This window comes from Equus caballus, chromosome 2 (genome assembly GCF_041296265.1).
Source record: "Equus caballus isolate H_3958 breed thoroughbred chromosome 2, TB-T2T, whole genome shotgun sequence".
Classification (NCBI taxonomy): Eukaryota; Metazoa; Chordata; class Mammalia; order Perissodactyla; family Equidae; genus Equus; species Equus caballus.
Genome location: NC_091685.1, coordinates 94,866,081 through 94,891,666, shown reverse-complemented (window position 1 = coordinate 94,891,666; position 25,586 = coordinate 94,866,081). Strand labels below are relative to the sequence as shown.

Genomic DNA, 25,586 nt, shown 5'->3' with positions numbered 1-25,586 from the left:
ATGATAAATTTGTGTCACCATCATTGTTTCTGTGGCAGCAGACTAATGTTAGAAAAGTGATCAGGACCACTCCCGATGCATGGCTTCCCCATCTCTTCCTGGGTAGGCCCTCTTGGGGAAATATCCCCACCTCTGTACCCATGATTGAGTCTTTAGGCATAGATATCTTACTAAAGGAATTTTTTGCTACCCTCCATTCTTAGGGTTGTGACTTTCAGAGGAGAAAATTCTCAGAACAGATTAAAGCAGGTTAAACTCCAAGTTGCCAATTTTCATTGCATAAGAAATGATTTCATCAAGAACATTGTGATGATACTCTTTAAATATTTAATTGAGTATGTATTTATACTTTCTATACCCTTATGTTAAATATCCTGTTACAGGAAATGTTAAGAGTGGGAGAAAGGAAAAGGATCTACTTAGTCATTTCCTTTAGGCTTAAACTATTTTCCATCTTGAAAACACAAATAGTAACAATATTCCATGGTGCCTAACTTCTTTAGAAAATCATATATAAAAATATACATATATATGTGTGTATGTGTGTATTATATATATAGAAATGTTCTTGGGTACCATTTAAATTTCTGGTTATTTTTTCTTTATAGTACATTTGAATGTTCCAAGTACAACCATCATTTTATTTAACAACCATTTATTAAGCAACTACTGAGTTCCAAGTGCCACTGTAGATATACATAAACAAATAAAATACAGTCCTGTCTTTTCATAAAGGCTTTTAATCTAGTGAGATGGGGGTTACTGGGTTGAGTAGTGTCTCTCCAAAATTAATATCTATCTGAACCTCACAATGCAACCTTATTTGGAAATAGGGTCTTTGCAGATTTAATTAATTAAATTAAGATGAGGTTAGACTGGATTAGGGCGAGCCAGGAATGCCAAGGATGGTGAGCAACTATGAAGAGCAGGAGAAGGAAGGAAGAACGCCCTTACAGAGCTTTCAGAGAGAGCACAGCTCTGTATAACACCTTGATTCCAGACTTCTGGCTCCAGAATGGTGAGAGAATCCATTTCTGTTGTTCTAAGTCACCAAGTTTTTGGTACTTTGTCCTAGCAGCCCTAGGAAACCAACACAGGGGTGCAAGACAGATATAGCCACAAACAAGAATTTCTACAAGAATAGATTCCATTTAAATAGAAGCCTTTAAGACGCTGATACACACCAGGCCTTCCATATCAAAATGGCTGACCTAGATGAAAAATTGTAAAGCACAAACAATTAAGATGGGATTTATTTTCTCGGTTGTTTATAGGCCTGTTCCTATACCTTGCATTGCACTCATTCATTCAGCAAGGGGGTTGATCATTCTGATAATAGGATAAAAGTTTTTAGTGAAGTTTCCAGCCGTGGTTAAAAAGCAACATAAAACTAAAGACGTGTGAAATGAAATTATCAGTCACAGACCTAATAGGTTTCCAAAACACAAGCCAGCTGTCTGCTGCCAGCCTCCTCACTCCCGTGCTTTCCCCTTTTCAAAGTCAAACTGCATATGAAGTGCCTTAATCTTTGAACATGCAGCTGCTTCAGACTTCCCCAGCCTTTTTATACTTTTCATGCATCCAATTCATCTCCATTCCAAGAGGCATGTCCAGGGAGGTGACAGGCCGACAATAATGCCTGGGCCACAACAGGCCCTTAGCAGAGTGGTGACTAACTGATTAAATGCTTAGCATGCCAACCCACATAAACCATGGAGCCAGGGATTAAGACTCCCTTGCAGCACAGCACCCAGGAAGTCAGCTTTCAAGTAGAATTAAATCCTTTTTAAATGCCTTAACATTAACATTTCTTGGGTCTCTTCCATCACCATATCTGTGCCACTTTATATTCCAGATGTATTTGAACTAAAAAAAATAAAAACATCTAAACCTACTTTATGACTGCTATATATTGACATAAAAAGGAAACCAAACGGACAACAAAAGACACCAGGAAATTGGAACTTCTTAGATAAACATATGGGTGAGTCTTTTGGTTTCCTTTCACTGAAATTAGAAAAATAAACAGCGACCTTTCCAGACCCGGGGAGGGAAAAGGAGAAAGTAAGAGAGACAAAGCAAGAGAGAGAGCCCTGAAACAACAAGAAAGAAACAGGACAGGAAAAGAGTCGAGTAGTCAAAAATAGTGAGAAAATGGAACTTCAACACTGCTAAAGAATGAAAAGATGGTAAGAAACCAGCTCCCCCTGGCAATATAAGGACACGTGTGAGAGAAGCACCTTGAACTGTGGGGAGCCCCTGAGTCCAGTCCAATCCCCTTCCCTTGCCAGCATTTCCTTTCCTCTCTAATATCACCCAAATTTCAAAGACTGTTATGCCTTCCTTGAGTAAGGCCGGCTTTCTCAGAAACAACATGAGGCCAGCTTTTGATTCTATTATTGGCCTTTTTACCAAAGTAAAATTTCCATGGCTTTTTCTTATCAGAGGCTATTCCAGGGCCTGGTTTTTCTACAAAAAAAGGAAGGCAATTTACATATACATGTGTGTGTGTATTTCCAATTCTATCTATACCTACATTTCAGTAGAATTACAATTCCTGTAGGAACCAAACTTTGAATAAAGTCAGTTGTATGCTTCAAAGTCTTTATTGTAAAAACGGCATTGATGACATAAAAATAAAAACCAATATAACATTAGCAATGAAAAGACTTTGTGGCTAGGTGAGCTCCTGGGCATAGCCCCAGCCCCCATCCCATCCTGGAAGCCCTGTTATTCCCTGAGCAGGATGCTCTCTACACATTGTTCTCTCAGTAGGATGCCTCTCCACACTTTTGAGTGCTGTGCCTGATACTTGGAACTCTCTTCTCCCCACCAACCCCATGGCTCTGTTGGTCACTGCTCAACTGTTCCTGTATCAGATAGCCCCTTCTTCCTCACAAGTCTGAATAAAATAGCAACCACCCAATATTCCTTAACTCTTCATCCTGTTTTATTTTTATCCATACTGTACCTCTCCTGCTGATATATTATTATATTTGCTTAAGGGTTTTCCATCCACTAGCATGTGAATGCCATGAGGACGGGGACTTTGCCAGTTTGGTTTATTACCACATGCCCAGCACCTTGAAGAGCACCTGGCTCTCATGGGCTCACAATGAATCTTTATTAGGGAATAAATGATTCTCAGTTCTGTGCTGTGTGCAGTATTTGCCCTAGAAGGAAGAGTGACTCAGACATCCATTCTCCCAGCCATCTTGGACTCAAATGCTTTGGAGCAGAAGAAAGATCAAGAATTGAGGAGGGAGTATATACTGATGAAAGTAAACATTTAGCAGTTTGAATAAACAACATTTTCAAATTCCAACAGGCCTAAAGGGCTGTCTCCAGGGCTCTCCTGTTCTCATCACATGGCCTGGGGAAACTGTGCTGAGGTGTTTGATCCATTTCTTTCAAGCCAATTTGCCAAGTCTTGTAGCCCGCTGACAGCAGAACAGAGGGTCTGGTTGGCATTTGAGTCACTCCAAGCAACAAGGGAAAGAAACTAAGAACATAAAGTGGGAGGTCTTAAAATGGCAACTAGAAAATTCAGAGTCTCAGGGAATAATGAAACTGGATTTCTAAATGAAGACTTTTACCTATTTCACCTAAATCCACAGCTATCTGCCAATCTGGATGAAACACCAGTATAATTTTTAGGCCACACTTTCTATCTGCATTCCTCCTCCTCCCCAGCAAGGCATACAGACAAGGTATTCCTGAAGGCCTTAAAAGTTGATGAAAGTAAAATTCAAATGTACATACTAGGCTGTGTCTATGTCCTGTCCAGATCTCCCCTTACTGGGCCAATGTAGACAGAAGCTACTTCACACACACGCCACACACACACATACAGCCCACACCAATGACTGACTGACATCCTTGGGTGACAAAGTGTGGTGTGGTTTATAGTGTGGTTTCTGCCTGCATAGTCCCTCCTTTCACTCCTATAGCCAATCTACATCCAGCCAAGGCTAGAATTTACCCCACATGTAGCCAAGACTAAAATTTACTTTAAAATACATCCTTGCTCCATTCTTCTCCCTTCACTAGCCTGCATCACCTCTTCCCTTACAGCTTCTTCCTGCAGAGCATCCCCTCAGTAAATCATGGCACCTGAATCTCCATCTTGGACTCTGCTTCTGAAAACTCAACATGAAACAGTATAAGTCCAGGTTAGTCTATTGACTTAAAATCCAAAATTAGAATGGCTTAAATTAAATTGGAATAAATTCCATCTCATTTTAATGCCACTTGAATTTAACAGATTCTAAGTTCATAGAGCTATGAAGATATTGTGTGCAGAGGAAGAACATTTCCTGTTTGAGTGGACTTCATTGCCCATCCATGCTGTGACAGTATTGGGAAGGAAAATGGGCATGCCTGATTCAAGTGAATGATTGCAATGTACCATAGCACTTTTGTCTTTTGTTCCTTTTCTGCATGTATACTTGGTTGGGTTGCTTTTGTTCTGTATTTGTTCTTAATCTTTTAATGTATAAAAGTTGACTCTTAAGCTTAAAGAAATCATTTATTTAGCCAACTCAGAGTTCTTTTATTCTAATTTAAATTTTTTGTTTTATGAAGTTGGTCTAGTGTATTTGATGGATTTTAAGAGGACTCTATCTCATAGTTTCTATTATAACTTTATATTGGTTATAGTCGGTTAAGAATTTAATCTGTCTCTTGCATTTTATTAGCAAACTGTGTGAATTATCTTCACAATATGCAGGCTTGCTTCTGTCTGGTCAGTTATTTCTCTTAGGAAGTAAAACACCTCTTGAGAACTTCGTCAATTGCTTTTTTATTTTTAGTCTACATTTTTTAGTAATAACATTATAAAAACTTCAATGAAGATATAGTATTTATTACATTCTCTTGAGCCTAAACTCTCTTGAGTGCATTTATTTATTGGATTTATATACTACTTTCTCATGGAATAGTTAGATTTATATTTCAGTCAGTTTTCTATTTTCACACATTATGTTAGAAATACACATTGCCTTAATTAAAATGACACCACAAGGTGGCTATGCCTTTTTTGGAGGACAATGTTCTTTCTTTATTGCTTAGAATAACCCAAGAAGTTACTGATAAATCAGATAAAAACACACATTTACTACATTATATTATTGGTTTATCTGACTAATATTAATATATTATCATATTTTCTTTTTTGAATTGCCATCAAGTATGTTGTCTGATTTAACATTTTTTTATTTTACAGTTTATTCTGTGAATTTCCAGTTATAACTATATATACAAATATCTTCTTATGTATTCAACAATCTTATTAATAAACAGGTAGAATTATGTATTTTTACTTTTCTCAGTTTCTTAAATATAAAATGGAGAGAATAACAAAAATTACCTCATAGAATTGTAGAGAGGACACAGTCTGGCAGGTAGTGAGCACCCACTAAATGCAAGCTTGACTGTTATGCGTCATGGATGTCACAGGCCCAGCAGTCCTGTGTTCAGGTCTGTATACACAGCGTAAATGGGTCACTGACATATCACAGTGCATCTGAAGAAGTGAAAGCATCTGGAAGTCTTATCACCTAAAGACTGGCTAAAGGAAAGGGCACTATTCTGTGGAAGGAAGATTAGATTTTGCTCTGAGCGTCCATAAAGGCCAGGACGAGAACCAATAAGTGGGAACTATGGGAAGACAGCCTTTGTTTCCATATACGGAAAAATGTCAGCCTGACTCAGAAGGCAGTGAGCTCCTGTCACTGGGGACGTCCAGTAAAGCAGGAAGACTGCCTATCAGAGATATCGTAAAAGTGATTCCTCAACTGCCTGGGAAGTTTGACCAGACAAATTCAAGATTCCTTACAGCTATAATAATAAAAACAATAAAAACTAACGCTCGCTGCATGTTAATTACGTGGCACTGTGTGAAGCGCCTTAAGAGTATTACCTTACTGAATCGTCACAACTTCAGTAGATAAGTACTAAGATAAGCAATCCCATTTTATCTATGGGGAAATAATGGCTTAGATTCTGCCTTCAAGGACCTGGAAGCCCTTAACCAATAGGTTATACTGCCTTCCAGGACATGATAATTCCGACTTGGGTCTTCTCAACAATACCAGTGAAGTTGGACATCCCATCCTTTTTTTTTACATTGTAACCCGGTCCTACGATTTGGAATTCTTTCTCTATCACTCAAAATATGCAAGGTTACACCATATTAACAAACAACTCCTAAATCTTCCTGTCTTCATACAAAGGTTTCTTTCTCATTCACTCACATGTTCATCACGGCTTGGCTCGGGGACCTGCTCCACATCCCCTAATACTGGATCTGTGTTGATGGAGCAGCCACCACCTCAAAAGATGTCAGTGACCCAAGCAAAGGGAAAAAGAGAGATCTGAAGGGTGCTCACCGGCAGCTAAACGCTCAGGTAAAGAAGTGACACAGATGCCATTTTTACTCACAAGTCACTGGTCAGAACTAGTCACTTGCAATCCTATGATAGCTCAGAAGGTGGAGAGCCAGAAGTATTTGGTAAGTGGAACCAATGACTACCATATTTTCACTGCAAAGTTTTCACATTCTGTCATTCAAAAGCTACTGCTACCTCACAGCTTCTCAAGATATTTTTCCCAATTCATAAAAGAGACGAAACTTTCTGTGATAACACAATATAGTGATGGTATTGCTCCTTTATTCCTCTCTCACGGTATTTATACCTCTTCTGAAAGTGTAGGGTTTCTTCTAGTGAATAAAAACCAATTAAGACATAAAATACCTCAAGAATATGGTAGAACCTATCCACTCCTGAAACAATCCACTTGAGTAGAGGTAATGACACAATTTGAATGTATAGGCTTTTCAAAAGCATAGACTGAATTTCTATCCATCTCAATAGTTTTAAGTGAAGACATATTTTTCATTAAAGTGGTTTATTTTTGTTTACAGATCATCTAAATCACTAAATATATTCTCTTCCAAATGACCTCTACTTTCAACACCAATTTACAAAAGACTTCTGCCTTGGGACACAAAAGACTTTTGTTTGTTCCATTTGGACTGACATTGCTTTAGGATAAAAGCCATTCCCTTACTCTGGAAGTTTCCAATGAGAAGGCAAAGGCTGCCACTGTGCAGGAGCAGTCAGTCCTCTAGGCTCTTTTCCTAAACTACCGCTTCCTTCCTCTAAACGCTCTTGGCTTTAAAATTCCCTAGAACACTAAGAAGTAGTGTTCTCTTGAACCCACTCAATTAAATAAGCGATTACTTTGAAATTTAGAATTAACCATAACCCTAACTCCAACCCCAAGAGCTATGGCTTTTCTGGAATGAGTCACCCCCTCCAAAGATACAATCCAAATCTTTCTCTCTACAATATCAGAAGAGTGAATTTCTTTGGTTATGAGCTGTCACAACCATCTCAGCACTGATTCATTTCCCCAGTCCTTTATTCCAATACAGAGTTTCAACGCCTCCCTCTCAAAAAGATAGTTTGATCACCTTAACATTATTGCAATTTATAACAATGAAAATTTTAAATCAAGAGGATCCTTTCTTTGTTTAAAGAAAAAAGTTTAGAACTAAAAAGATTATACCTTCATTTGAATGATATAAATTAGAAATAGTTCAAAATGGAAATCTTTGTCTTTGGGTTTGGAGGCACATTTCTTGAGAAAGTGTTGAGGACTTTTTTTTTTAAGTCATTTCCATTTTAGCACCAGAGACTGTGAAGCTAGGAAACATATGGAAGGGGGAAAAATCTAATGGCAATTTGGTGTAATAGCACTATAACCTTGGATTTGTGTGCTAGTCTCTTTGGTGAGCTAAACTACAGGTCAGACTCTTCTAGGAACCATGCTTCTTTTGACATTTTAAAGGTCACAGTTATTTTCATTTTGTGAATATGATAGGTTATATTATTTCTTTTGAATTCTAGAAGCCTTAGTACTTTTTCAAGAGGGAATGTGGTTACTAGAATCACTTTAATATGAGTACTGATAATCTAACTTCTCATCTGGAAATAGAGATGGGGAAAAAAGTTCCCATTACTTGTTTTTGACTCTAGATCATAGAATTTATTTTCACTAAACGTATTACATAAGTTTAAGATTTTACTATAACTTTATCTGGTTGGCTTTAATCTACCAGCAAATTGTTTTCTTTACTCAACTTTCAATTCAATGTGTAAATACAAAGTGCCTATTATGTGTAAAGCACAACACTGTATATAACTGAGAATCAATGGAACCCCTGACCCCAAGAAGTTTATAATCTAGTAGATGGGCATGTAAACAAACAAGCATAATACAAAGAAGCATGTGAAAAATATTATAACGAAACCACAAGTGCCTTGGTGCATAGCACCTAGATCATTTTCAGCTAGGGAAGTGGGGGCCAGCTTTGTGGAAGAGTGGCATATGACCTGGGTTGGACCTTAAAGGTGGGTAGAATTTGGGGAGACAGACTTGGGAAGGAAGAGCCCTCTGAAAGGGGAAAATATGAACAAGCAGGGAGTGTGCTTGGGAAAAACCAAGTAGTCTTGCTTGGCTGTAGTGTAGGGCACGGCAAAGAAGAAAAGGGAAAGAAAATGCAAACTGTAGATTCCCAAAGCCACACAATGCTCAAGCCAGAAGAGACCTCAGTGACACTTTATCTATCTCTTATTTTTACAGATGTGGAAAATAAAAGCTTCTTTTCACACATTCTTATTTTTATGTTCCTTGTTTTAGATACTTCTTTTTAATTTGATTATGTGGCCCATTTTTCATTAACAGGCTCAACTGTAATTTCAATTCAAGTAGCTTGAATGCAAGTTAACAGATTCATCTGTGAAATACACATGTGTATGAGAAACAATTACCACATTTTTCTTTTTCCAGGCCTCACAGCCAAAATTTGAGGAGGGTAAATCCTTTTCCTTAAACATAACAGGTTAAATTCATAAATTTATTTGGCTTCATGAGGTAATGAGGCTAATATACCCTTAAATTTCATAAAACAAGTTCTTCATTTTGAATATTCTTATATTTCAGGACAATGCCACAAAAGAATTAACAGCATTAGTTCCAGCATTTTACCTGACAGGTGCCTGTCCTTTAGGTTTGCTCCTAGAGACGTTGCCTGCTATCCCCAAATCTCCAAGTCCTAGTAGACACTGAGCCCTGTCCCCATTTTCATCCTCCTAACACTAAATTGTTTTCTTAAACTCCAACACAAACAAGCAAAACAAAGGGAAAATCTTTCCCACTCTCATCTCTTAAAATTGCACGAAATCTGTCCTTTCATATTTTGGTTGCAGTGTCCTCCTCTATAACGCTGTTCTTTTCAAGTGTGTCTCCCTGTGAAAACTCACAGGCAGCTAAGCCTGTGTTTCTATTCACTTTGACAAGAGCTCTTTCCACCGTGGTCTTCACAAACTCAACTCTCCAGCTCCTGACATACAGGAAAACTAAATAACCCAGTAAGCTCTCTAAAATAGCCAAGATAAAGTACAATGACCATTCTCATCTTTAAAAGAAGTTAGAAGCTTGTCACTGTCATTGCAACAGCTTTAGCTTTGCAGCTACTGAGATTTGCAGCAGCATCTCTTTGTCCAAAGGCCTACTGGTGCCTTTCTGTGCTGTTACTCCCAAAGTCATCTCCCCCTCCACTGTTTTCAAGGCTCACTGTAGAACACAAATCAGGTCTTGTCTTACTGCTTCTAACAGTCACTGGCTTTCAAGGTCAGTCACCTCTTGTTTGGAAAAGCCAGAGTTCTTTATTTTGAGAGCCAGCCTTTGGTTTGCCTCTACACAGCAGTAGCTTGTTCTTCACAGCGTTCTTTGTGAAAGAATCTTCAGACAGGAGCCAGTCCCTGCTGTTAGCATAAAAGCTGTGCAATATTGATAAAGACAGATTTCATCTGAGCCCTCTACCCCCATACGCTTAAAGTGCTTTCCTGTATGTTCAGGTGTTACATGCTCTGAATATTACCAGAAGCTAATTTCAGCTAAGTCTTCAAGCCTAACCGTCAAATTTAATAAAGCCACATGCAAACTAGAAGGTCCTCATATTAATTGGATAAAAGGCCAATAATAATTTGTTACTATTCACCAGAAGGGATGTAAACCATCCCCTCAGCAGAAAGAAACATCCCATTACTGACTGAAGCTGTTTAGAATTCTACATGTCCACGCGTACTACAGACATATATGATTTTTAAAGGGGAAGTAAAAAATACTTAACGTTGCCTGCAACATGAAGGTAGAGACAAACCCAAAGGAAAAGATATATTTCCTGATGAGAAGTGAAAACTTCAAGAAACTGAAGTAAAATGAAAGTATTTATCCATTATAGTAGCATCACTGTGCCAACCCCTCCCACCTGTAGTACAATAAAGTAATCATTCTCTATTAGACGCATTAACAGTTCTTCCATTCACTCATTCATCCAACAAATATGAACTGGACACTTACTATGTGCTAGAGATTATGCTAAACACTAGGGAGGTATTGGCGAAAAATATTAACACAATCGCTGCCCACACAGATTACAGTTGGTGGTGAATTAAAGTAAAAATTTATTTTGAAATGTAAAATGATACAGGAAGAGGAAATTGGACAGAACTCTGAAGTGCCTCAGATTTAAAGGATAGGCAGGGAAGTGACATGGAAAAGGATGACAAGACAAGAAATGAAAAAACAGGAGAACTGGCGATCTCCTTTCACACCAAAGTCCTAGATTTCAGATAAATTGCAGTATCATAAAATGCTGAGCCACAAGAAATTAAGGGAAAATCTTCAATGGCAAATTAAAGTGAAAGCTAAATCAAGAAAGAATAGGACAAATCTCAATACCAGGAAACTAGACCTTGGATTGCAGAGGAGAATAGGTGTTAAGGTCTGGGAGCTGTGTCCTGGGAAGGATAACCCTGAGCCCCACCTAGAATTGCAACACTCAAAAGTGAAGTGCTGTTTGGAAAACATAGGCTAGAAAACTTCCACATATCAACAGAGGCAACCGAAGAGGAAATCTGTCTGAGTCCATCATGGCTCTGCGCAGGGGGAAAAAAAAAGCATAGCCTTTTCTGAAAACCTGTATATAAAGTTTATTCTTTCACAAGAATCTGAGGTTTAAATGACACTGCTCTTACAGAGAAGGTCGTGGATGTCCATGGTATCTTGCAGAAATAAACTCAAATCCTCTTTGGATAAAAGGATCCTCAACTCAGGTCCTTTAATTAACTAATTAATTAATCCCACAGATTAATTTTAGCCAAAAACATGCTCACATTAAAAAATGAACATAAACTCAAGAAAATAAGCCAGCATGGCAAGAGTCGGCAGAAACACAAAAAACTACAGAACCTTGAGACTTAAGATATCAGACCTAATAGGTACAACATAAATAACTATGCATAAGATGCCTAAAGAAATAAAAGATGGGATTTAAACTCGAGAAAGGAACAAGAACAATCAAAAATGATCAAACCAAATTTGAAGAAAAAACAAAACTAAATAGAATGGGGTTAAATATTTTATGTTGAACCCTCCAGGTCCAACCTCTCCACCCTTTTCCACCATGCTCTGTTCCCTCTGTATTTATCTGACCTGTGTCTATCATCACATCAATCATATTATGACACCTGGCTTCTGGCTGGGTTTGGCCAATGCAGAGCACAGGCAGGATATCGGAAGGAGAAGGAGGGTGAGTCTGAATGTTTATAACCTTGGCTCCTTCTCTGTGAGGTCCCCAGGTCTGGCTGTGCCTCTTGACAGGTCACACTGCTCCTGCTCTACACAAACTTCCCTTCTCCCAGTTTCCAGTAACCTCTCCTTCTCTGGCAGTTCTGTTGATGTTATTCTTGAGTTTCTGCACTCTTGCTTGTGGTTCCCCTTTATCCTAACCAGAAAGGGCAATTAGACTGACAGTAAAATTCTCAATAGCAACAATAGAAGCCAGGAAACTATGGAACAATACCTTCAAAGTGCTGAGAGAAAAACTGTCAACTCAAAATTGTATAACACTATTATTCAATAGCAAACCCAAAATAAAGGCAGTTTAAGATAAACAGAAACCAAGAGCATTTACTAGCAATAAACTCTGATTACAATAAATATACTTAGAAAACAGCAAAGCTACAGAAAAAAATGTTAGAATGAGAGAGTTTAGTAAAGTGGCTGATTATAAGATCAATACACTAAAATCAATAATATTTCTATACACCATTAGCAAATAGCTAGAAAATGTAATTTTAAATAACTGCAATAAAAATGAGGTGCCTAAGAATAAAACTAACACAGAATGTAGAGGATCTTTAGAGAGCGAATGTTTAAAATGTACTGAAAGACACTAAAGAAGAGAGAGACGCGTTGTACTCTTGGATAGGAAGATTATAATCAACATTATAAGAGAGCAACCCCACCCAATTTGAGCTAAGGATTTATTGCAATTCCAATAAGAGAGGGATATAGTTAAGAGAGAGGGACACAAGCATGTTTGATTATTTTTTCTTATAATATATATACATTTTTATCCAAGAAATTGTATTTTCAAAAATTAAACAGAAGGAGAATTCAGTGTCAAGAAAAACAAAGGAAGAATTGTTTTAAAGGAATAGTTAACACAATCTGATATTGCCAAGTGGTTAAATAAGATAAAGACAGAGAAAGACCTGTGAAATGTAACACAAAGCCTTAGCAACCTTGGCAAAAGCAGTTTCACTGGAGCTGTGGCGGGTAGACTACAATGAAATGGAAAAGTATAAGAAACGTTGAACATCTTCTCCAAGACACTTGGCTCTCCCATGTAAGAGAAATAAAGGTAGCTGGAGTGGAATATGCAGTAGGGAGGATGTTTTATTCTTTTTCACATGTGAAAATCTTGAGTATGTTCACTGCTCATTGGAGGGAGGAGCAGAGAAGTGAAGATATAGAAGACAAGGGCTGATAGTCATATAGACATCCTGAGACTTCAGGAGGAATTAGGATTGCGTGTGGAGGTGCAGGGCACAGTTCAGCTAGGCAAGAAGAAGGAGAGGACAGTAAAAAGACACATGAGGGTGGTAGACTGGGTGGTGAGTCATTAAAGGAAATACTTTTTTTTTATTTTTTGATTTCTATTTTTACTGGAAACTAAGAGGTAAGAGGCCTAAGGATATATCTTCCCTTAACACCATTTTCCAGTGCCTAAATTGGATGCTGGTAAATCAAGCAGTAAATTCACATGGATAAGCAGGAAAATCTCAATACCTTCACATAGATATTTATTCCACCAGATCTAGGTCACAAATTGCTTGGAGGTTCCATGCGGCAGAGTCTTCAAGTCTAGACCAAGGATATGGTTTTGCATTAATGGCTCTATCTGACTCTACAAAAGTTTTTAGGGAGAGAAGCTATAAGGTGAAAATAAAGCTGTAAGACTGTGCAGCTCAGAGTGCCATTGAGCAAAGGAACTGTGAGTTGTCTGCTTTTGCATATTAAATCATTAATCTCCCCACAGGGGAGCAGCTCTAGTAATTTCTCTGCAAATGTCTTCTACAAGGATTCGCAAGGGTGAAGAAAGACTTCTCACTATCCATTAATTTAAAGAACATGGTTCATACAGATCCCTTTGTGATTTCAATGAATTATGATCAGGCTGAAAACACCAATTCCTCCAGTGTTTTTCAAAAAGCATTTTTTCCTCTTCCCAAGATTAAGCCTCTATATTGGGTGATCTGCAAATGAACCTCCCTACAGAGACCAGCAAACAAGTCTGCCATGGTCACACAATGCTAGTCTCCAACACTGTCTTCCATTAGGAGAGAGAGGATTCTTCATAGAAGGAGATTTAATGCATGCTTATCTTAATGGAGAGTTGTCACCCAGGGTGCGCTCATTTTCTTCAAATGTATTGTTCTTACAGTATAGATAAAGTCCCACAGTATCTGTATTGTAAGTAGCCATGACACAAATAAACCTTAGCACATTGGCACCATACGGTGTAAACAAATCCTTCCTAAAAATAAAATATATTTTGTGCTCAAGATATATCTTCAGAGACAGCAGGAGGAAAAAACAATCTAGCCTGTACAGTGGTTTTTCTACATTTGGCTGCCAACTTCTATAGATGGATTTAACCAGTGGCTTTTACAGAGGTTAACTTTTATTTCTACTTACGTGGAATGTTCTGAGTAGAAAATTCAGTGACAAGCCAAATTTTTAAGTGTGCCCAATACATGTAAAATGACTGTGTAAATGAAGCATATTGGATTCCGAAGCTCTCAGGAAAAACACAGCAGACATTTCCTTCCACCTATGATGTTTTCTAGGCCACAAAAAAAATTTTTGGCTAGAATGTTCAAAGTGCATGATTAAAGGTTTCCAATTGCTGGGTAATTTTGTGCTCATAATCACCATAGAATCTCCAGATATTATGTATATATGTGTGTGAATGTATATGTATATATATATATATATATATTTAACAGATTGATCCAACCAGAGCTAAATAACCATATTTTCCACCTTGAAAAAAAGAAAGAAAGAAATGGTAAAGAGAGGAATCCTACAGATACCTACATTGCTGTAAGCCAGCCTCCTCCTGGATTGGAACAATCACCTTCACTCTTCATGATCACAACAGGGAGGGCACACCTTGCCCCTGGCACCATGGCTGCAAGCCACCCTCAAGGAGACAATGATCTTCCTCTCCCATCAATTGAAGCTCAAAAGAAGAACCCCCAACACGGAACTGGCAAGAATATGAGGTCTCCTCTTACCTTTGCTGCTGATATTTGAAGAGATATATTGCAAGAGCAGATCCTCTTGCAATGCAGAGTGGCGGGTGCTTAAGGACTTTGTTCAGAATCCTGGTTCCACTGCTTCCTAAATCTACAACTGGAGCATGTTGCATTTCCTCTCTGTACCTCATTTTCCTCCCCTGTAAAATGGCGGCAACAGCAGTGCCTACCTTACACAACTGTGGGGAGTACAAGTTAATGTGAGGAAAGCCACAGTGTTCAATAAATGCTACCTATTGTTATTTTTATCAGAGTAGAGCAGGTTAAGTGAGTTCCCATAAGGATACATATTTTTCCTGATTTACCTCAACCTTTTATTGCTGGTTCTTATCGATAAGACAGGGGTGATAAAGAACTCTGCAAATTACTCAGCCTCAAGAAAACAGAAGTTGACTCCGCAGTCTTACAAATAGTTTGTAATTGGTTTCCATACTCCACCTGCCAAAGTGTGATAAACATTTCAGTGGGCATGTTTCAACAAGCTCTGATGCAGCAAAAATCCTCAAGAAGGGTAGAGCACATTCAAGGCAATGTGCTCAGCAAGGGCCTGACACATGGCAGGCCCTCACAAATGTTCATTCCCTTCCCATTGCCTTCTCTCTGTCCCTCACCAACTCTGGTAAACCCACACACATGAAGGAGCATGCATATGCACGCCTACGCGTGCGCGCGTGCACACACACACACTGACTTTTCAAAGAGCAGATTCTTCCCTGGTACAGCAGGAGCTTTACTAATAGATTAAAGTTATTCCAGATCGTCATCAAGAAACCACTATTTTTAGATCAGTTATTTTATTATATTATTTCCCGTCCTTTTCAAGCTCTAACACTTTACCTACCAATTCACCTTAAAAACACAGTGATTTTTCTCAGGTACAATAAGCCCCACTAAGCAGATTATTCACTTATCTAAAAAACATTTTGATGCCTACCATGCACCATGCATTCTACTGGGCATCAGATCCAAAAGATGAATTGGCGATGCTCCCCATCCCCGAGAAATTCGCAATCTAGAGGAAGAAACCATATAAATGGAATAAAGACACAAAATAAAAATACCAAATAAACCGAAATCAAATAAAGACACCAAATAAAAGAATAAAACAAATAAAATCTAAATTGCACGATGGAGCTGATATAATTGTGCAACTCTTATCTATAAGCCCAGACTTTACATATTTGTGTTCAGCAAAGGAAACTCCTTATTTTCATTGATTGAAAGTATAAGTATATTTTTAAAACATGAACTTACAAAATGCATCTATACTAATAAAATATTGTTTTATATCTACTTTATACACTGGGATTTCACTTAAAATTTGACTGTCAAGTTTGGAGAAAACTTTGTCTAATAACTCTAATATCTCAATTCCTCATGCATTCATTTATTAATAAAAAGTATTAATCACAGTAATAAAATAGTTTGAAGACTTACTATTCATTGAAGACTTACTCTGGTCTGACACTATGTACTTTACATCCCTTATTGTATCTTCTTTGCAAGCTGGGTGTTGATGAACCAGTTTGCACATAAGGAGACTACAGCTTAACATTCATCAGAGTGTACTGTAAATTGTCTTCTAAAATATTTCTTGGCTTTGCCCACAGATAACCCCTTGGGCCTCCTCCATTTTGCGGTAGAAAACGACTACATATTTGGATGAGAATCTGTATTAGATTCTTAAATTTCACAAAAGAATGTGAAATCTGTCATTCTGTTTTAACTCAAGTTTTAGGCCGTAAGCAGCCATAGAGGACATTCAAATAAAAACACTGCCAGAAAATCTAACATTGAAGCATATGTTGCTCTCCTTTTACTGTGATAATATGCCTAAAGGATAGTTTGAGAAATATGTAATCCATTTTTTTTCCAGTTTATAAGATATATGCTCAAATGCTTGCAAGGGCCAGGCAAATAACAGATATAAGCAAAGGCAGTCAGGTGCAAGACAACTGGGAGTAGCGAACATGATCTGAACAGACATAACCTGTCCAAAGACACTTATCCTCGATGTTTAAAAAAAAAGTGTGCTCTTGCTCTAAGGCAGTTTAAATGCAACTTTTTACTTATCTCTTCTAGCTTGGTGATCTAGAAAGGCAAAATAAACAGACATAAGTGTTGCTTATGTATGGGTAGGTGCTACACAAAATGTAGCAATTCTATTTAGGGTAGTTGGAGTCAGTTGATTGCATTTGTACTTCAACATTTAAACTGACATGGATAAATTAGAATAAGTATATCTCCCTATTAAATATACTTGGCCATCCACCCCATCCAAGATGAATCTATAGAATTTTCTTGGTTATATTTAAAGCTGTAATAGAGTCCTACATGATCATTTTGTGTATAGGATATAATGGAATAATACTGATATTAATTATTATAGTAATGGTTGTCAATATTATTAATAGTATATTTTGTCATTTTTTTGTATACAATCCCACTTAATTCTCATCACAAATCTATAAGACAGTTATTATCTCTACTTAATAGATGAGAAAAGAGGGTCAAATAGATTACAATGACTTTCCCAAAATCATGACAGTCTAGATTTGGAAGAACAACGGCTTACACCAGTTTTTTTTAAATAAACACCACAGTCTTTTCAACACAACACAACTGTGTCTAACACTAGGCTGTATGGACACAGAATCAAAAACATGCATGTGAAAGAAAGCTGCCATTCCTGTTTGGATAGGCCCAGAGCTCCTCCATACTGGGCACCACCTCAATAGCTCAGCCAGTCTGGTGGAAAACTTGTAACATCAAATAATTGCTACATTTTTATCCAAAATCATGGAATTTGGGTAGTGATTTTAAATGTTCCAATAAATTTTTCTGCCTAGACCACCTCAGATCTCACATTGGGTAGTATTCATATTATCAAACTTAATTCTTAAGGTATACTACTTTTAGTCAAGCTCCAAAATATATCTTTTACATTATTATTGAACTGCTGTAAAAACCCAGTATTTTTATATGTGGTTTTTCTGTAAGCCATTTCAAATCATTTTTGGAAGTATGCAGGGAATAAATTATGAATAAATAAGTATAAGCACATAAATAAAAAATATCCAGTTTCTGCCAGCAAAGGACAACCTGAGTCCAGATTTTGCAACATCTCTGAGGTGATTATTATTCATAGAATGTTCAAGCAACACTTTCATAACCAAAAACTGTCTCTTCTTTCTAGCGAGTACAATAGATTATTTGAAAACTTTTACCTATTACTCTCCCTATATTTTTCTAACGTGTGTGTGAAGACGTGTTTGTGACCAACCATCCCATTTGCCCAGGTCTCTCCTGGTTTTAGCACTGAAACTCTTCAGTCTCGAGTAAATCAAGGTGTTGGTCATCCTAAAATGCAGCACAGAAATAGTTAAACCAGAGGTCTTTGAAGGGGACTTCTTAAACTAAGACTGCATTTTTCAATGAATTTTTAACATTATAGAGATATAAGCCTATATGAGTTAGAATCCCAAGTTAGCTGTTGTGTCATTTAGAATCCCATTGCAATATCTCTGCTGTGCACTGTCTATACTAGTCTTTTTCTGTCTCACACTCTCTTTCTCAGCATCATATCACCCAAGAGATTTTGACAGGCAAATTTAAACAAGTTGGAGAAAAACTCTCTTGAGGCTTTAAGAGAATTTTCATCATTGCTAGTGCATTGTTGCTTCAAGCATTCAACTAAAAAGAAATATATAAACCTATGCATGGAAATTAGAAAATCTTAACAGAAACAAATTATAAGCTTTTCACTTATTTTTGCTTGTTGTTGAGCTCAATTATCTAGCCTGCAAAATGGGAAATGGATGTTAGTAGAATCTGACATGGTGAGCCACCCATGGGGAAGCCCCTACAGGTTTAGGCAAGGTGATGAACATAGTTCCTACCACACTGTGATGTTTGTAGCTCATATATAACTTACATGTACAACTCCACTTCGCAGAAGAATTGCCCTTGAAGATAATATAACTGGAATTGGAGGTATACATGAGCAGGCCTGAAGACCCCCACATGCAATGCTTCTCCTACCTGTCTATCTGCAGTCTCTTGAGACAGGGCAGCAGCAGATGTAGGGTCCATTAGCCTATGATACACAAGTCTCAGCTTCAAAACAACCTGGAGGACTCTTTAATAAAAGCAAGGCTTTCTCTTCTGCACAATTCCAATAAGCAAAATGTTTTATATCCAGAGTCAATGAAAGAGATCTGGAGTATACAGTTATGTAGCATTTAAGAAAGATATAAACAAAGTGTGTATATGAAAATATTTCTGGATTTTCATTTTAAAAATCTCTGTAGGGGCTGGCCTCATGGCCGAGTGGTTAAGTTCACATGCTCCACTTTGGCAGCCTGGGGTTCACCAGTTTGGATGCTAGGTGCAGACCTACACACCGCTCATCAAGCAATGCTGTGGTGGCATTCTACATAGAAGAACTAGAAGGACTTACAACTAGGATATACAACTAGGTACTTGAGCTTTGGGGAGAGAAAAAAAAAGAGGAAGATTGGCAACAGATGTTAGCTCAGGGCCAATCTTCCTCACCAGAAAAAAACAAAAACAGAAAAAGATCTGTTAAAAAAATTTCTATTGGCTGGCCCCATGGTCTAGTGGTTAAGTTCAGTGCAGTCAGCTTCAGCGGCCTGGGTTCATGGGTTCAGATCCTGGGTGTGGACCTTTACCACACATCAGCCATGCTATGGCAGCAACCCACATATACAGCAGAGGAAGATTGGAACAGATGTTAACTCAAGGCTAATATTCCTCAGCAAAAAAAATCTCTATAATTGGAGTACAGACCCAAATAAATAAACTATAGCTTCAGGATAGTTACCCAATCCTGCCACTCCATTATAATGGGCCAAAATTGATGATGTTAGAGTTAATTACATCAGATTTGACAACTGGAAACCAAATATCAAACTGAGCAATATTTGCTGCTTTATATTTTGTTAATAACACATATTTTGGGGCAGTTTTATGACATCTCATTAGTAATTTATTGAAGAAGTTGAACTATCATTCATATTGATATTTTAAATATTTTTACTTAATGTATCATCTTAGGCTAATTTAAGTAAAACAATTTAAAATGAATAGATGTTGACAGCAAAGTTATAGCCCAGTAAAAGGAAAGAGAAGCCTTCAGGCCTCCTGTTTCCCTCTTTCTCACGGGCATTGAGATGCCATTAGGCCAAACATGTAAACATGAATGAGCAAAACTGATGTGGGCCCGTGGTACATAAGGCATGCTGTATTATTCCTTGGTCACTTTGAAGAGTGAATCAAGAAAAAGAAAAATATTTAGACAAAATGATGGATGTCTAACAGAGGCCTTACATATAGCATGAAAAAATCCCCCAAATCAAAACTTTACTGAAGGGGCCAGCCCAGTGGCATTGCGGTTAAGTTTGCATGCTCTGCTTCAGTAGCCTGGGGTTCACATGTTCAGATCCCAGGCACAGACCTACACACCACTCATCCAGCCATGCCGTGGTGGCATCCCACATACAAAAAATAGAAGAATACTGGCACAGATGTTAGCTCAGGGCCAATCACTAAAAAAAAAAAAAAAACTTTACAGAGAGACACACCAGGTTCCTGGATAAGAAGACTAAATCTCGTAAAGTTGCAAATTCTCCTCAATTCCATTTATATACTCAATGAAATGTCAATTAAAATCCAAAAAAAATGGGGGGTAGCTTTACCAAATTATTCTAAAATGAGTCTGGAAGAAATATCAGTGACAATATCTTAAAAGCTACATACAAACACAGAGAAAATCAACAAGAAGAGGGTATTAATCCAATCTGATACCAAGCAAACAATAACAAGATTTAAATAAGTGTTGTATTAACAAAAGAACTTTCACAACACTAGAATGGAATAAATATATCAGAACCAGAAACCCACTATTTGGGAGTATGCATCTGTATGTGCATTTACCTCTAGAATAAGATAATATATGATGTGACAGAATCACAAATAAGTGGGAAATGGATGGATTGTTCAAAAACTGCTGCTGGAAAATGCTAAACTATTGTTAGGAGGAAAATCAATTTAATTCTTATCTCACACCACACACCAAAACAATGTCAGATGGACTAGAAGGGAAAAAAATCATTAAAGAATTAGACGTAAATTGTTTTCAGGGAAGAATAATTCAGGTAAATTTTAATCTGTTTTATGAATGAAAATATTGTCTATGCAAAAAAAGCAATGGAAGAAACATGGCATTCAACTTAACTACACACACATTTTAACTATCATATGTTAAAAAAATAAGAAAGAAAACAATATAGATAACATAAATGACAAAGAGACTAATATCCTAGTATCCCTAATACATAAAGGATACTAAAATTGATGAAAAGAAAACCAAGGTCCCAATACACAAATAGGCTAAAGATATGAATTAACACTAAAAAATGAAGTACAAATGAAATAAGCATTTCAAAATGTTCAGCCTCACCTAACCAAATAATAGTACAACAAGAATGTAGTACTTTAAAGCCTAGACTTTAAAGTAAAATCAATCTTGGTCAAAAACCCAATTCTATTACTCATCAGTTGTGTGACCTTGGGTAAATCACTTAACCACTCAAAAAATGTTTCCTAACCTTTAAAACAGAATGATAATACTGTTTCACTTTCAGTAGTTTCAGTTACCTGCAGCTAACCACAGTCCAAAAATATTAAATGGAAAATTCCAGAAATAAACAACTCATAAGTTTTAAATTGCACACCATTCTGAGTAGTGTGATGAAACTTCTTGCTGTCCTGCTCTGTCCTCCCCTAGACATGAATCATGCCCTTGTCCAGCGTATTCACACTGTATATATGCCACCCATCCATTAATCACTTAGTAGCCCCTTTCAGTTATCAAATTGACTGTCATAGTTTCACAGTGCTTTTGTTCAAGTAACCCTTATTTTACTTAATAATGACCCCAAAGCGCAAGAGTGATGCTGACAATTCTTATATGCCAAAGAGAAGCCATAAAGTGCTTCCTTTAAGTGAAAAGGTGAAAGTTCTCAACTTAATAAGGAAAGAAAAAAATCGTATGCTGAGGTTGCTAAGATCTACAACTACTTTTATTGTAGCATTTTGTTATGAATGTTCTATTTTATTGTTAGTTATTGTTGTTAATCTCTTACTGTGCCTAATTGATAAATTAAACTTTATCATAGGTATGTATGAATAGAAAAAAACATAGTATTTATAGGGTTCAATAGTATCCATGATTTCAGGCATTCCCTGGGGGTCATGGAACACATCCCCTGTGGATAAGTGGGGACTACTGCATTTTCCTCCTCTTACAAAGATTAAATGAGATAATACAAAGATCTTGTGTGGGACAGTATCAAAATGGTGGCATAGCCAGACTCGGAACTCACCTCCTCCCATGGACACTACAAATTTACAACTACCCTTGGAACAACAGCCCCTGGGAAAGAACTGAAAACTGGATAAAAAGAACCCCCACAAAAAGGGACAGTGCTGACTGAGGTGGAAGAGGCAGAAATTCCTTTCTGGAAAGAAAAAAGCCACCTTTTAGCCATGGTGCTTCATAGCCAGCTTGGAGCAATCTTAAAGTATGAAGCCTTCCCTGAATGAGTGGGGGATCTGAGCAGGGGAGCAATACCACAATAAGCAGCTTTTAGACTCAGCGCAACTAAGACAAGTGTCATAATATCTGGTTTTGCTGGTTATTAACAGCAATGGAGAATACCCACAGAAAAGCCAACAGACACAGAGGAAAGAAAAGCCTACTCTTAAAGGGTACATGCACAAATTTGCCCATATTGGAAAGCAACCTAAAATCACCAGAAAGAAAGGTGCACAGTCCTTTGGTGAAAAGAGATTCATCTAATAGGCTATGGGTGCATCTTGGTGAGAGGTGAGATGTCCCCAAGACTAAGACCTTGGTGGCAGCCATTATTGTCAACTGGTACAGGTGTGCTGACACAGATGCTGGCAGATGCCATTAAAGTACTTCCCCTAGCCTGTTAGCGCAGGGTTCTGCCAGCCCACTAGAGGACTGATTTAATCCAGCTCAGCCAGGGCAGAAAGCCTGCCCTAGGGACTGGCCCCACCAATAGCAAGCCCTCAGGTAACTTGTGGGCCCATATAAGCAGACTGTCTGGAACCTCTGCAATCAGATGAATGGGTCCACCTCTGCATGGCAGGGTATGCACAAGGAGCAGGCCAGCATTGGTGGAGTGTGTAGGGTCTCCACAGTGGGGCAACTGGGTTTGCTTTAGTGGGTCAGGGCATGCACATGGGGCAGGACTGTATTGACAGGGTGTGTGGCCCGGTAGGTAGTAGGGCTTTTCAGTTGCAACAGACTGATGCTTCTCAAACAGCCACACAGGGGATCAGACCCCCCCTTCCAAAGCCTGAAACAATTGTGTGCTCCCATGCCTGGGGCTGGCCCCACTCAGCTGCAATCCTGAGAGAGCTGACAACAGCTGTGCAGGCCAGAGTCCTACAGAAATTGTAAGCCCTTGAGCCCAGCAACCAACCACACTGGGGGCCTAGTCACTTAACAGAAAAAGTGCAACAGGAATGTGCTATTAGACTTTGCAGCCAACTGTGCTGGGGCTCCCCACACCCAATAAAGTGATTGAAGGGTCCATATCAGCCACACACAGCTGAGCATTACAACCAGTCAGCCAGGGAGATAGCCTAGCCACCTCAGGCACCTGCAGCAAGAGCAACCCTGCCACAACAGAAGGATACAAGTAGCCCACACAGGGATCACTCTTGGAACATTTGGAACTGGTGACAAGTGGGAAGCATACTGCTGGGCCTCATAAGGCACCTCTTACATAAGGCCACCTCTCCAAGTATGGGAGATACAGCTGACCTACCTAATACATAGATATAAACACAGAGAAAGAGGCAAAATGAGGAGGCAAAGGAATACATTCCAAGTAAGGGAATAGGACAAAACCTCAGAAAATGAACTAAATGAAACAGATAAACAATCTATCTGACAAAGAGTACAAACTAAGAGTTAAAAGGATACTCACTGATCTTGGGAGAAGAATGGATGACCTCAGTGAGAACTTCAACAAAGAATTGGAAAATATAAAAAAGAATCAATCAGAAATGAAGAATACAATACTGGAAATGAAAAATTCACTAGAGGGACTCAACAGCAGCGTAGATGATATGGAAGAATGGATCAACAAGCTGGACAAAAGACTAGAGGAAATCACCCAAGCTGAACAGATAAAAAGAAAAAGAATTAAAAGGAATGAGCACAGTCTAAGGGAACTCTGGGACGACATCAACCGCACTAACATCCATATTATAGGTGTCCAAGAAGGAGAAGAGAGAGACAAAGGGGCAGAGAATCTATTTGAGGAAATAATAGCTGGAAACTTTCCTAACCTAAGGAAGGAAACAGACATCCAGGTACAGGAAGCACAGAGAACACCAAACTAGGTAAATCCAAAGAGGTCCACACCAAGACATATTATAATTAAAATGTTAAGAATTAAAGATAAAGAGAGAATCCTAAAAGCTGCAAGAAAAAGGCAAAAAGTGACATACAAAGGATACACCATAAGGCTATCAGCTGACTTCTCAGTTGAAATCTTACAGGCTACAAGGGAGCAGCACAATATATTTAAAGTGCTGAAAGGAAAAAACCTACAGCCAAGAATACTTTACCCAGAAAGGCAATCATTCAGAATGGAAGGAGAGATAAAGAGTTTCCCAGGCAAGGAAAAAGTAAAGGAGTTTTATCACCAAGAAACCAGTTTTATAAGAAATGCTAAAGGCACTTGTTAGGTGGAAAAGAGAAGACCGCAAACAAGAATAAGAAAATGCTCCAATAAACAAATAAATAAAACCATTGTTGAAGGCAAAAATACAGTAAAGGTAGCAGATCAACCACCTATGAAGCTAATATGAAGTCCAAAAGTACTAAAATTATCTATTTCCATGATAAGAGAGTAATGGATACACACACAAAGAGCTTAGATATGATATCAAAAACATAAAATGTGGGAAGAGGGGAGTAAAAGAGTAGAGTTTTTAGAAAGAGGTCAAACTAAAGAAACCATCAACTTAATACAGATTGCTATTTACATAGGTTATTATATATGAACTTCATGGGAATCACAAATCAGAAACCTATAATGAATACACAAAGAATTAAGAGAAAGGAACGCAAACATAACACTAAAGAAAGTCATCAAACCACAAGGGAAGAGAGCAAGAGAAGAAGAAAGGAACAAAGAACTACTAAAACACCAGGAAGAAAAGTAACAAAATGGCAATAAGTAAATTCTTATCAATAGCTGCATTAAATGTCAATGGACTGCTCCAATCAAAAGGCATAGGGTGGCCAACCAGATAAAAAATAAGACTCATATATATGCTGCATACAAGAGACATACTTCAGACCTAAAGATACTGACAAACTTAAAGTGAAGAGATAGAACAAGATACTCCATGCAAATGGAAATGCAAAGAAAGCTGGAGTAGGAATACTTATAACAGACAAAGTAGACTGTCAAACAAAAACTGTAACAAAAGACAAAGAAGGGCAGTACATAATGATAAAGAGAACAATCCAATAAGAGGTTATAAAACTTGCAAATATCTATGCACACAACATAGGAGCACTTAAATATATAAAGCAGTTATTAACAGACATAAAAGGAGAGATAGACAGTAACACAACCATTATTTGGTAGGAGACTTTACCACTCCACCTATACCAATGGACAGATCATCCATACAGAAGATCAAGAAGGAAACATTGCCCTCAAATGACACATTAGACTAGATGGACTTAGTAGATATATACAGAACATTCCATGC

The 25,586-nt window shown here is 37.9% G+C and overlaps 1 protein-coding gene and 1 long non-coding RNA gene across 19 annotated transcripts in view; one reads left to right on the top strand and one right to left on the bottom strand.

Moving 5' to 3' along the window:
- Window positions 1-25,586, bottom strand: part of INPP4B (inositol polyphosphate-4-phosphatase type II B) — a 747,831-nt gene that overhangs the window by 710,988 nt on the left and 11,257 nt on the right. For 2 of the 18 annotated variants that reach the window (XM_070258397.1, XM_070258370.1), the window contains exon 1: window positions 15,673-15,745. The exons of the other annotated variants lie outside the window; for them this stretch is intronic. The gene's annotated coding sequence lies outside the window, so the exon portion shown is untranslated. Of the gene's footprint in view, window positions 1-15,672; window positions 15,746-25,586 lie in introns of those variants that run through there. 18 annotated transcript variants of the gene reach the window in all.
- LOC111772550 (uncharacterized) lies at window positions 54-4,524 on the top strand. The gene is made up of 5 exons (XR_002806487.2): window positions 54-102; window positions 834-1,018; window positions 1,856-1,984; window positions 4,075-4,172; window positions 4,265-4,524. It is a non-coding gene; the product is annotated as an uncharacterized lncRNA (long non-coding RNA).